An 11,723-nucleotide genomic window follows, 5' to 3' on the forward strand; every position below is an offset into this window, starting at 1 on the left:
ACTTTCAAGTTCTTCCTGGGTCTGTTTGCCACAGCACATCCCCACACAACAGTTCAAGGGGTCAGGCTATTTCCCCCACCCACACTGGAAGAGAGAAAAGTCTTCTCACTAGGCTATTTCTCAGGGAAAGTAGGCCCTCCCTTGCCAGGGGTGAACAAGGAAGGCGGTGACTATACCCGTAGATAATCCGAATGGTGGCATGGAACTACCAGCAAGGACACGTTTGGAAAGACCGGCTGTGATCTGGTTGTCCATGCTCCAACAGTCTGCCTGTATCTTGGGGTCCAGCGACAACGGGGAGCAGTGGATGGCACAGAGGGGCATGGCACACAGGCCTGAGCTGGCCGGAGTCCTGGTGCCCGTACCTGCTATCACTTTCCGGTTTCACAGGGGAATGAAGTGGGTGGCCGGAGGAAGGTGAGACACCAGGCTGCTGCGGGTTCCAACATGCAGAAGCCGCAGGATTGGAGCCTGTTTGAGATGAAAGAGGATGATGTGACATCACACAAAGCCGGGCCAGTACCTCCTGATTTCCTTAAAAAGTTAAGTCTGGAATGCCTAGGGGCTGCCAGCTCCTCACCTGAGGGGGAATTCAGCAAGTGTGTGCCCTTTCTTTTAGCTCTTGTATTGAAAAAGCAGAAGTGACTTTGGTGTGTTAGCAATTCATCTCGGAAGCCCCCAGACAAATGATAATTTTCAGTGGTGACTGCTTTGCAGGAGTTCAGTTGTCGCATTACAAAACCAACTGCTTCCATAGAATTCAATTAAAAAAAAATGTATTTCCATTCAACTCAACTTTTTTTTTTTTCAAGTTAGGGGTAGTAGGGGTGCAGAATGACGTAATTTGCTTTACTAAGAAACTGCATTATTCAAGAGATCAATGGAGGGTCATAAAGGATGTGGGTAACCTGCTCTGATTGAGGTTGACTATTGATTTCTTCTCCCTGTAATGCTGCAAACTGATTCGTAAAAGCACAGAGCGGTAGCAGACGTCTTAGCTCCACAGAACGCCCTGCTCTGGCTGAAGGCTGAGTCAGCAGCAGTCAAGGCTTGTTTCACCAGGTCCTTGCACCTGCCTGGGACTCGCTGTGAGAATGTGCCTGCAGGACAGGACATCCCCACCCTAGCCAATGCCATTCTTGCCTCCGTCCCCCGCCATGCTCCTCACAGTGGTGCATGTCACCTCTGCCTTCCCACCTCTCTCAGTTCTCTCTGTTCCGCCTCTTTGATGTCCTGAAGTTGCTCTCACAAAGGTCGGGCCTCTGTGGGTGACCACAAACCCATGTCAATCCTCAGTGACTCGACCTTCTGACTCTCTTTCTGGAATCCTCTTGTTGAGGACCCCAGGTAGTCCACATCCCGTAAGATTCTTCCCCTGGTGGTTGTCTTCCTGCGTCCCTATACCTCCCTCTTTCACTGTACCCTACATGACCTCAACCTACCCCAAACATCCCCATTACTAACCCAGCTACCTACTTCTCACCTGGACTGCTCCAAGGCACCAAGACCAGAGTCATGTTCACTTTCTGCCTGTCCCAATACAAGACATGCAGGGAGCATCCTTAACTCCCACCTCCCCCAACTTCTTACAGATGTCATCAAGCCCAAATTGGCCTTCTTCTCCCTGCCCATTCCCTTCCTGTGCTACAGATCCACCACCACTCATGGGGACCTATGCACTGGGTTCCTGGTGGGATGCTGGTTTGGCTCCTGCCTCCCACTCTCATACTAGAAGGTGAAATCACTTTAAAATGTAAACCTGGTCCTTTCTTCCCCTGCCACACAGATATGCCGGAACAAAATGCTGCCCAGGTGTCCCACTGATTTGGGGAGAAAAACCAAACTCCCAACATGGCCTGGTTAGTTCTGATACTTTTCTCCTTTCTGTTCCCATCTCTGCATTTTCTAGATGCAGCCCTATGGGCTGCAGGGTCCTCCTGCAGGGCATTTGCAAGCTGTGTGCACTGACCTGTGTACACACACACACACACACACACCCCTATACATGCTTACACACACACACACACTCTCTCTCTCTCATACATGCACACATACCTATACATACTTAAACACACACACCCTTGTGCACACATATATACATATGCCTGTTCACAATACATGCATGTCTATAAACAAATATGCACACACACTCCTATACACATATATGTACTCTGATACACACACATAATAAAAGTTAACCCTTTTAACCTCTTTAGGTATTGGCGAAGCTGTGCCCATCTTTCCAGAGTAGATCCAAACTCCTTGTTATTTGCTCTTAGTGCAAGCCTCCCCACACTGCACCTCTTCTGAAACTTTGTACATTTGTAGTTTCATGAAGGCATGTGGGACACAGTGCCTCCCTCCAGTATCTATGGACCCGTAAGAGCTGGAAACTTGTCCTTCTTGTCATCACTGGTTCCTGGTGCCTGCTACAAGGAGTAGGTGGTCAGTGACTATTTGCTGAATGAACTGACGAATCCCCAGGGTGAGCATGGAGGGCCTGTTCAGTTGGGAAATCCAATGGACATTTAGGATGCACACGCCAACTTGTCTGAGATAGTTACAGTTCAGAAAGAGGTATGTTCAAATTTAAAAACAAAGGAGGAGGAATTGCTGGGCTGGCCCCTGGTCCCTGCTGCTTGCTTCCTCTGCTCATGAAAAGCAATGGAAGAGAATTCATGCCTGCTTTACAATGGTCTTCCCCATTGTTCATCAAGTCCCTTCTGTTTGTGTCAAGCCCCTTTCTCCATCTCCACCATCCTGTGGGCATGGGCCTGTGAATCCCAGAGGACACACCAAGGATCCCACTGTGCTTTCCTTCTCTTGTTCACAACAGGGTTCTTAGATTTCTCAAGTAGGGTTGACATTGAGATATTAATTTCAAGGCCCTCCACTCAAACTTCCTTCTCTTTTGTGTCTTTGTGTAAAACATTAAACTCCCCTGTCTGAAACACACTATGAAGTGATTTTAAAGGCATAACATCAACACAAAGGTGATGATTAGAACAGGTGCAGAAGAGGGAACAGCAAGAAGAAAGCAATCTGGTCATGCTCAGTTTTCATCATCCTTTAAGCATCCTCATTTGGACCAAAGTCTCTCTGATGTGAAGTGTCCAGCTTGAATATTCTTACCATCAAGAATATTCTTACCATCGATATTCTTACCAATATTCTTACCATCAAGGGCAGGGCAAAAACGAAGTGCATCCCTAAGGTTGCCAGTGAACCTGCACCAGGAGGAAGACCAGGTACTGGAACAGCCAAGCACCACCTCTCCTGGCCCCTATGGGGATACTAGGCACGATGCTCATTTTCAGTGACACATGAGAATCACTGTGGGAGTGTGACAAACTGCAGTGCTAAGCCCCAGGCTGGGCCAAGTAAATCAGACTCACTGGGTGAGGCCTGGGCTGGGAGTTCTCACTCTCTCTCCTTCTTCCTCTCTCTCTCTCCCTTTCACATGCACACACACACGCACACACATACACACACACAGCATTGAGAAACACAAGGCTGGCAGAGTCCAAGTATTCAACAGACATTCACTGAACAGAGCTGTGGTCTCCCCTTCAGAAAAGAAACATAACTGCACTCCAGTGGAAATGTCCTTACTACCAGCTAACATATACCTGGATACGTGTGTGTACACTGGCATGCACAGAGCCTTTAGGCTGAGCCACAAGAAATCTGAGCAGAGCACACACCTATGATAACTGGGAGTTCAAAGGGCTTTCTTATACTTTGTCTCACTAACCCTCTTACTCACCTGCAAGGGAGGTCCTCTCAAGATCACATGTCGAGATGAGTAATAGTGCTCCTCTCTGAGCTGGAATGCTGCACCCAAGACCAACTTGGAGGAGTGATGGAGGGGCCAGGAGTAATGATGGAGGAGCCAGAAACAATGGAGGATCCAAGACTGATGAAGGAGCTAAAAGTGATGACACAGCCAGGTTGTGATGGTGCATCCAAGAGTAACCAAGGAGCCAGGACTGATGGCAGAATCAAAAGTGATAGAGGAACTAAGAATGACAAAGGACCCAGGAATGATGATGGGAGCAGGAGTGATGGTGAGACAGGGGTGATGATGGGACAAGGAGTGATAATGGGATCTGGGGTGATGATGTACCCAGAAATGAAGAAGACCTGGAAGTGATAGTGAGGCCATGAGTCACGGTGGGAGCACAGTTGATTATGAGATGAGGAGTGATGATATGTCCAGAAGTAATGGTGGACTAGGACCTATGATGAATCCAGGAGTGAAAGTGGGACCAAGAGTGATGGTGTGATCAAGGGTAATAGTCCCAAACCAGTAAGAGCCCAAATGTCCTTTGACTAGTACATGGTTAAATAAATCGTGGTCCATCAGTACCATGATACAGCTCATCAATAACAAGGTAAGAACTACTGGCACACATGTCAACTTCTAGAGAATAATGCTGATGGAGAAAAGCCACAAGGTCACATGGAGTATAGCTCCATATATAATAATTTTGAAATGATAAAATTGTAGCAACAAGAGACAAAATTTTGGTTGCCAGGGTTGAGGGAGGGTTGGTGTGGGAGGCAAATGGATATGGTTATAAAAGGACAGGGAGGTGTCTTTGTGGTCATGGAAAAGCTCTGTGTCTTGACTACATCGCTATCAGTTTCCCAGTTGTGATATTGCATTATAGTTCTCCAAGATGTTTCTGTTGGGAAGACTGAGTAAAAAGAACATGGGGCCTCTCCATGCTATTTCTTGCAAACTGTATGTCAATACACAGGGATCTCAAAATAAAATTTTTTTTTTGTTTTTTTGTTTTTTTTTTTTAAGGAGAGGGTCTTGGTCACCAGTTTCTTCACACACGCATAAAACCTGGAGGGTGCAGGGAAGACAAACCCATTCACATAGGCCTATTTGCATCCACCCCTGTCTCTGAAACAAGGCCAGAGTTAGTCCCCTGGTGCCCCAGAGCTACAGGCCTTGGGAAGGAAGGGGACCAGCCCCATGCATGGGAAGTGCAGGAAGCCATCAAACTTGTCTGCGAGGGCCACTGAAGGACCAGTGAGCAATGTCACCTCCATTATTCAACGAGGATGACCCAACTGTCTGCCCAATAGCCACAACTCTGCAGCCATTATCTCCATGAGGTTCTGTTAAAATGTTAACACAAGGGGCGCCTGGTGGCTCAGTCAATAAGGATCTGCCTTCTGCTCAGGTTATGATCCCAGGGTTCTGGGATCAAGCCTCATGTCTGGCTTCCTGCTCAGTGGGAAGACTGTTCTCTCTCCCCCACTCCTCCTGCTTGCATTCCCGCTCTTGCTATCTCTTTCTGTGTCAAATAAATAAATAAAATCTTAAAAAAAATGTTAATACAGAGACAAATAATTCAGCTATCATCATAATACCAGGGGTCAACAATGTTTCTTATAAAAGGCCAGATAATGAAAATGTTTAGCTTTGCAGGCTATGCGGACTCTGTTATAACTGCTTAGCAAATGGGCATGACTGTGTTCCAATAAAACTTTATGAAAACAGGCAGTGGGCAGGATTTGGCCCACAGGCCATGGTTTGCTGACCAGCACCATACCGACCTCTTACGTCTATAGGACATTTTTGCAATTCACAGCAACGTATCCATCACCAGTGGGGGCATGGGTAACTCTTAACAAGCTCAGGAGTGGACCTCTCTTACAGGAGGGTAAGTAAGTCTGGGATGGTAGATGGCCAGACAAGGGTCAGGGGACCAGGGAAAGGAAACTGAGAGTCAGCTTGGACATCCTGCACTGTCAGGAATGCTTAGAATAGGGTGGGGAAAAGCCAGGAATGCAGTGTGTTGTTTCATCCATCAGCAAACAATGGTAAAGGAGAAACTGTCTCATTTTCTCCATTATGCCAGCTCATGAAATTTTTTTAATTGGGCCAGAGGGTATATTCATTCATGCTGACTCTTGTCCAGGCTGATACTGGGATTGTGGATCAGGAAAGGAAGACACCACTGGGGCAAGAAACCCAGGACTCCTTCCAGGTCCAGCCTTCGCCGGCTGTGGGAGCTCCAAACACTCATGTCTCCCTCGGGATTATTGGAAACTGGGGGACAGATTGAAAGTGCCTTCTCTGAATCACAGGATCCTTCATGTCATGAAAAGTAAGCTTTCCTCTCTCCACAGCATGATTCTTTGTATCAGGAGATTCAGTGAAGCGGATCGTACATAGAATTCTGCCCTGCAGCAAGCTCCATTTGTTGATTTCCTACCTGTTTTTTCCCCAAACTCATGCCTATATCTGGGTAGAAGGCCCCTGGAGAAACAAAGTGTAGAACTTACAATCCATCTTGGGTATTAAGTTCCTTATCTGAAGCAGACAAAAACCTTGGGAAATGACTCAAATGCCAGGAAGGAAGTTAAAAAAAAAAAAGAGCTCATTTAAAGCAAGAACAAAAAATAATGAAAGGCGAGCTAAAATAACAAGGAAAGCCTATGACATCAGCACCGTTTTTCCTATCCACGGTGCCAGCCCCCACTCAGAGGAGTTCTGGGTGAATTTTGCAGTGGTGGGTGGGGGATGAAATGGGTGAGATGCTTCCTGAGAAGGTAGAATGGGTAACTTCCTTTGTACAATATCACCTCTTCTTGAAGCATAATTTACCTGTAGGAGAGAGCACATATCATATCTCAGCTGCCTTATGGGTTTTCAGCAGCTGGACTTGTTCACCAAACTCAGCCCCAGGTCAAGAAAAAGAACATCCCCATGGCCTTGGATCCCCAGCACCCTTTCAAACACTGTCATCCTCAAGGGTGATCTCTCTTGACCCTGACAGCATAGATTATCAGTTTGGTCAATTTTATCGATGGAATCACGATTGCCTGTGCTCCTCTGTCTCTGGCTTCTTTTGCCCAGCATTTTTTATGAGATTCCACCACACTGCCTGTGGTTCTTGATGGCCTGTCCTCCCAGCAGAAGGTAGAAGACAGGTAAGTGGCACACCTTCTGATTCCTTCCTCATTTTGCTAGGGACCAGCCCTGCATATACTTAAGCCTGAGCCCTATGTCTCTAAAACTCCCCAGAGGCCCTCCTCCTACCCTTGACTTCAATATAGCTAGAGTCTGGGAGAAGATAAGAAGTAGGTATGCCAAGAAAAGTCTTGGGGTCCTTAGATCTGAGCTAGGTTTTAAAGGAAAGTGTGGTTTTGACCAGGTAAAGAACTGTGCTTAGACACCTGTCTTCTTCAAGGACAAGAAACAACATCTACAGATTTGGAAGCAAGGCCCCACATTCGGAGTAAAAATGAGGGTGGAAGCAGATAGACCAACTTACATTCTTTTCACTCAGGTGCCTGACCAGGGTACTGTGCCCTCCAAGTTGTTGGGGGAAGAACAGAGTGAGGTCCTGGGGAGACACCAGACCTCAGTCCTGAGAGTGGGGCTGGTGCTCTGATGTGCAGGACACAGCCTCCTACTCAGGACGCAGCTAGCCAGCTGCCCTGTGTCCACTGTGAGTCCTTCACCTGCTAGGGGCTATTCCTGCCATGTTCTCGCCTTCCTGGAAGCTGCTTACCTGCCCAGGACCCAAAAAAGTCTGCCTTCTCACCCACAGGAAGGCTAATGCACATGGCAGGATTTCCAGAAGCCGCCCCAAGGCTGGGTCTGTGGAGAGGAACCAGTGACTTGGTTTCCTGTGAGCTTGCTCTGACGTGGCCCAGAGGACAGAGATCTGGAGAGCCCTTCCAGAGGTCCCTGCCAGCATGGCTCCAGTTTGATGGGAGAGGCTCCTTTGGCCTTACCAGGTCACACTGGGCTCCTTTGGGCACCTCCCTCTGACAGCGTGGGTCCTGTCGGCAACTTGAGGCAACTGCTGGAGGTGGCCACGTGTTTCCCACAGACTTTCTGAAAAAATTACCAAGTTTAAAAGATTGGATATGAACGTATGTATGTGATTTGAAATTCCAGCCATATTTACAAGAATACAATGAAATTAATGTCCTTCCTCTTCCAGAGCTCCAGGCTTCCTCCCAGAGACTCCCAGTAGGGAGATTTCCCAGTACATCCTTCCATGGTTTTGTCTTCAAATATAAACATAGCCATATATGTGCAGTCCTGTCATGTGCACACTTTGTCACTTAGAAATATGTCTTGGAGATTGTCCCTTATCAGTTCCTACAGCTTCAGCACTTTTTCTCAAGTCTGTGTGTTTAATAATTTCTTCATAGCTCATGCCATTAACCAGATCCTGCAAACTGCTTCCTTGGTCGGGGTGGGGAGCTTAGATGGAGGGAGTTTGTTTTCCTATTAAGATTTTGGTGAGGTTTTTTGTTTTGTTTTTTTACTGAAATGTGATATGTATCTTTAAATTTAACCCTTTGTGAGGAGTGTGTGTGTGTGTGTGTGTGTGTACATGTGTGCATTTTCTTTTTCAGTTTGCCATTTGCCTTTTGACTTCATTTGCAGTATCTTTTTTTTTTAATTTCCAGAGAACTCTATTTTTTATCTAATTAAATTTTTCACCTATGTCTTTGATGGTTTCTGAATTTGCATTTTAAGTTTCACAGAGCTTTTCCCATCCCACACCTATGAAAGAATGCTTGCCTGTTCCAGTATTAAATAGTTTGGCTTTACAGTTAACATATCTTTTTTTATCCCTCCGCATCTGAAGTATATTTTGATGGATAGGGAAGGTTATGAGATTTCATTTAATGTTATTCCAGATGGTTATCTACTTTCCTAATTTCACTTATTGACGAAATCTTTCTGCTGTATTTATTTGAAATGCCATTTTATTGTAAGTCAAGTTCTGGTATTAGCCAGATATTCCCCTCCCCTGCACTCGGTTCTCTTGACCGACTCCTGTGTCTACTCATACATCAAACCACCACTTCGTTTACACCTCTAGTCTGTGACCCTTACATGTGAATTTTATGTGCCTGAGTCTCCTCTTGATCCTTTTATTTTCCTTACTCTTCCCTTTTTGTAGGAATTCCATATAGACAAAACCCAGCTTTTCTAGTTGAAACTATTTTTCTATTTTTATTCAGATAGCCATACATATATATATAATTAATTGGAGAAGAGTCTCAAGTTGATCATATGAGAATTTTCAATCCCTGAAGAGAGAATGTCTTTCCATGTAGTCATAGCCCTATTTTTTTTTTCTGTCTCCTTGGTGTTTTAGGTTTTTGTCAAGAGGAATACTTTCTCTTCTTTGGTGTTTCTTAATTTTTTTTTTTTTTACTGTTATCATAAATGGAATTTTTTACCATTTTATTGTCTCAGTGGTTTTGGTTTTTATATAGTCATTGATTTTTGCAAATTAAATTTGTAGCCAGGCATTTGACTGAACTGCCCATTATTTAGAATAATTTTTCAGCTCTCTTTGTTCTTTCATACATAATACATTCTGTCTGCAAACATATTCATTCACCCCCTCTCATATTTTTGAATTCTCCTATGGTTAATTGCACTAAACAGCACCTCAAGAATATGTTTTATGATGGAACATTAGTTGACATTTGTTTGATACTTTTATGGGAATGTTCAGCATTGCACCATGAAGCATGCATTTTTACCACAGTTTTATCGTGTTGTGGAAGCAAATGTTTATTCCTATTCAGCTGATTTTTAAAATTAGAAATTTGTTGAATTTCATCAAATACCTTGCTGACCTCAGTGGAAATGATTGTATGTCTTTTCTCTTTTGACTGGGTAGGAGGTGCGGGTGGAGCCCTCACTTCTGAGCTCCCCAATGGAGATCTGCCTTCAAGCTGGGTATTCTCATTTGCCAGCTGATGGAGTGGTGCAAATCACCTTCCAGAACCCCCTGCGGGTCAGACCAAAGCTGAACTCAAGAGGAAACTCCTATTAACTCTGTGTCTCCCCATCTGCTCCTCCCCCTCATAGCCTCCTCCCAAGAGCTCCCCTGGTAAAGCACTTGCATAAGAACCCCCACCTCGGGCTCCAGCCGAGGCAGACACCAAGTCCTATGCCTGGTGATTGACTTCCTAACTTGGCCGAGGCTTGCATTCCACAGAAGATCCCTGCATGGTGGGGGTTTCTTGTTTCTTTAATGTATTCCTGGACTGTATCTGCTAGCATTTCACGTATGATGTTTCCATTAACAATCATAAAAAGATTAGCTTATTTGTTTATTTTTTTTTTATTTTCTAAGGAATTAGCATCATATGTGCTGAAAAAAAATTATGTGGCTTTATCTTTTTATTGATCTAGAACATTTAAAATGGCATTGGAATTATCCATTACTTCAATTTGAGGATTTCAGCATATTTTGTAAAAATTATCTGGACCTTGGTGGGGGAGGTACAGACTTTTAGTAACATTCTCAATTGTTCCATGGTAACTTGTCTATTTAAATACTCTATTTCTTCTGAAGTCATAAGCATGTTTCCTTATCTAGGAAATACTGAATGTTTCCAGGGTAACATCCATTCTGTTTTTCTTAGATGTTTTTAAACAAAATATACCCTCAAAATGACTTTATTGTCATCTGGTTTTTGTGTTAGTTCTTCATCTCATTTCTACTTCTGTAGTTTGTGCTTCCCTTTTTATTTCCGTGTTATAAAAATAGTTTTGGGGGTGCCTGGGTGGCTCAGTGGGTTAAAGCCTCTGCTTTCAGCTCAGGTCATGATCCCGGGGTCCTGGGATCAAGTCCTGCATCGGGCTCTCTGCTTCGGCAGGGAACCTGTTTCCTCTTCTCTCTCTCTGCCCGCATCTCTCCTACTTGTGATGTCTGTCTGTCAAATAAATAAATAAATAAATAAATAAATAAATAAATAATTTAAAAAATAGTTTTGTTTTTGTTTGTTTGTTTTGGTATATAAAAATTATGGATAATATTTCAAAATGAAGAATAAAGTAGTTTTTTTTTTAAAAATTAAGTAAAAATCATGCCAAGTTGCATCCCTCCGAGATGACACTATTAATCATTTGGTGGCCTCCCTTCATAATGTGTTCAGATGTCTATTCATACAGACATGTGCAGTCAGCATAAATTGGATAATTCTCATGTTATTTTAATTGTAGCCATCATTCTTTACTCAAAAAAAAAAAAATAAGTGAGTGCTTACTTCTTCTCTTTAGCATACACACTTACACACACATACCCATACGGTTTTTCACTGAATCTGATGGCTAGTGATTTAGCCTCCAACCTTGTGCTTTGGAGTTCTTTGTACTTTAATTTCTTTGAAGATGGACATTACTGATTTCATTTTTCTTATTGTTTATGGTTGGCTTTAAAGAGGGGAGCTGGACTCAGTTGCCATTATTCTGGTATCTTTAAAGACCATTGTATGAGCTCCCTATGGCTACTGTAACAAATTAGCACTAATTTAGTCGCTCAAGATAACACAGATATTTTATCTTACAGTGTTGGAGGTCAAAAGTCTGAAATGGGACTTATGAGGCTAAAATCCAGCTGTAAGCAGGGCTGTGTCTCCTAGAGCTTCCTGGGACAACCGTCTCCTTGCCTTTCTCCAGAGCCTTCCTGTATCTGTTGGTTCACGCCCCCTTCTGTGTTCCCAGCCAACACCAGAGGTTTGAGTGTTTCTCATGCTGCCTCATTCTGACCCTCCTACCCTCTTCCCTCACTTACAAGGACCTTTTTGATCACATCGGACCCTCCAGATAATCCAAAATATCTCCCCTTCTCAAGATCACCTGACCAGCAACCTTAATTAACCCCATCTGCAATCTAGTCTCCCCTCGCCATGTAGCATAAGATACTCACAGT

This window comes from Mustela putorius, unplaced genomic scaffold, assembly GCF_011764305.1.
Source record: "Mustela putorius furo isolate JIRA1106 unplaced genomic scaffold, ASM1176430v1.1 tig00000253_pilon_pilon_pilon, whole genome shotgun sequence".
Classification (NCBI taxonomy): Eukaryota; Metazoa; Chordata; class Mammalia; order Carnivora; family Mustelidae; genus Mustela; species Mustela putorius.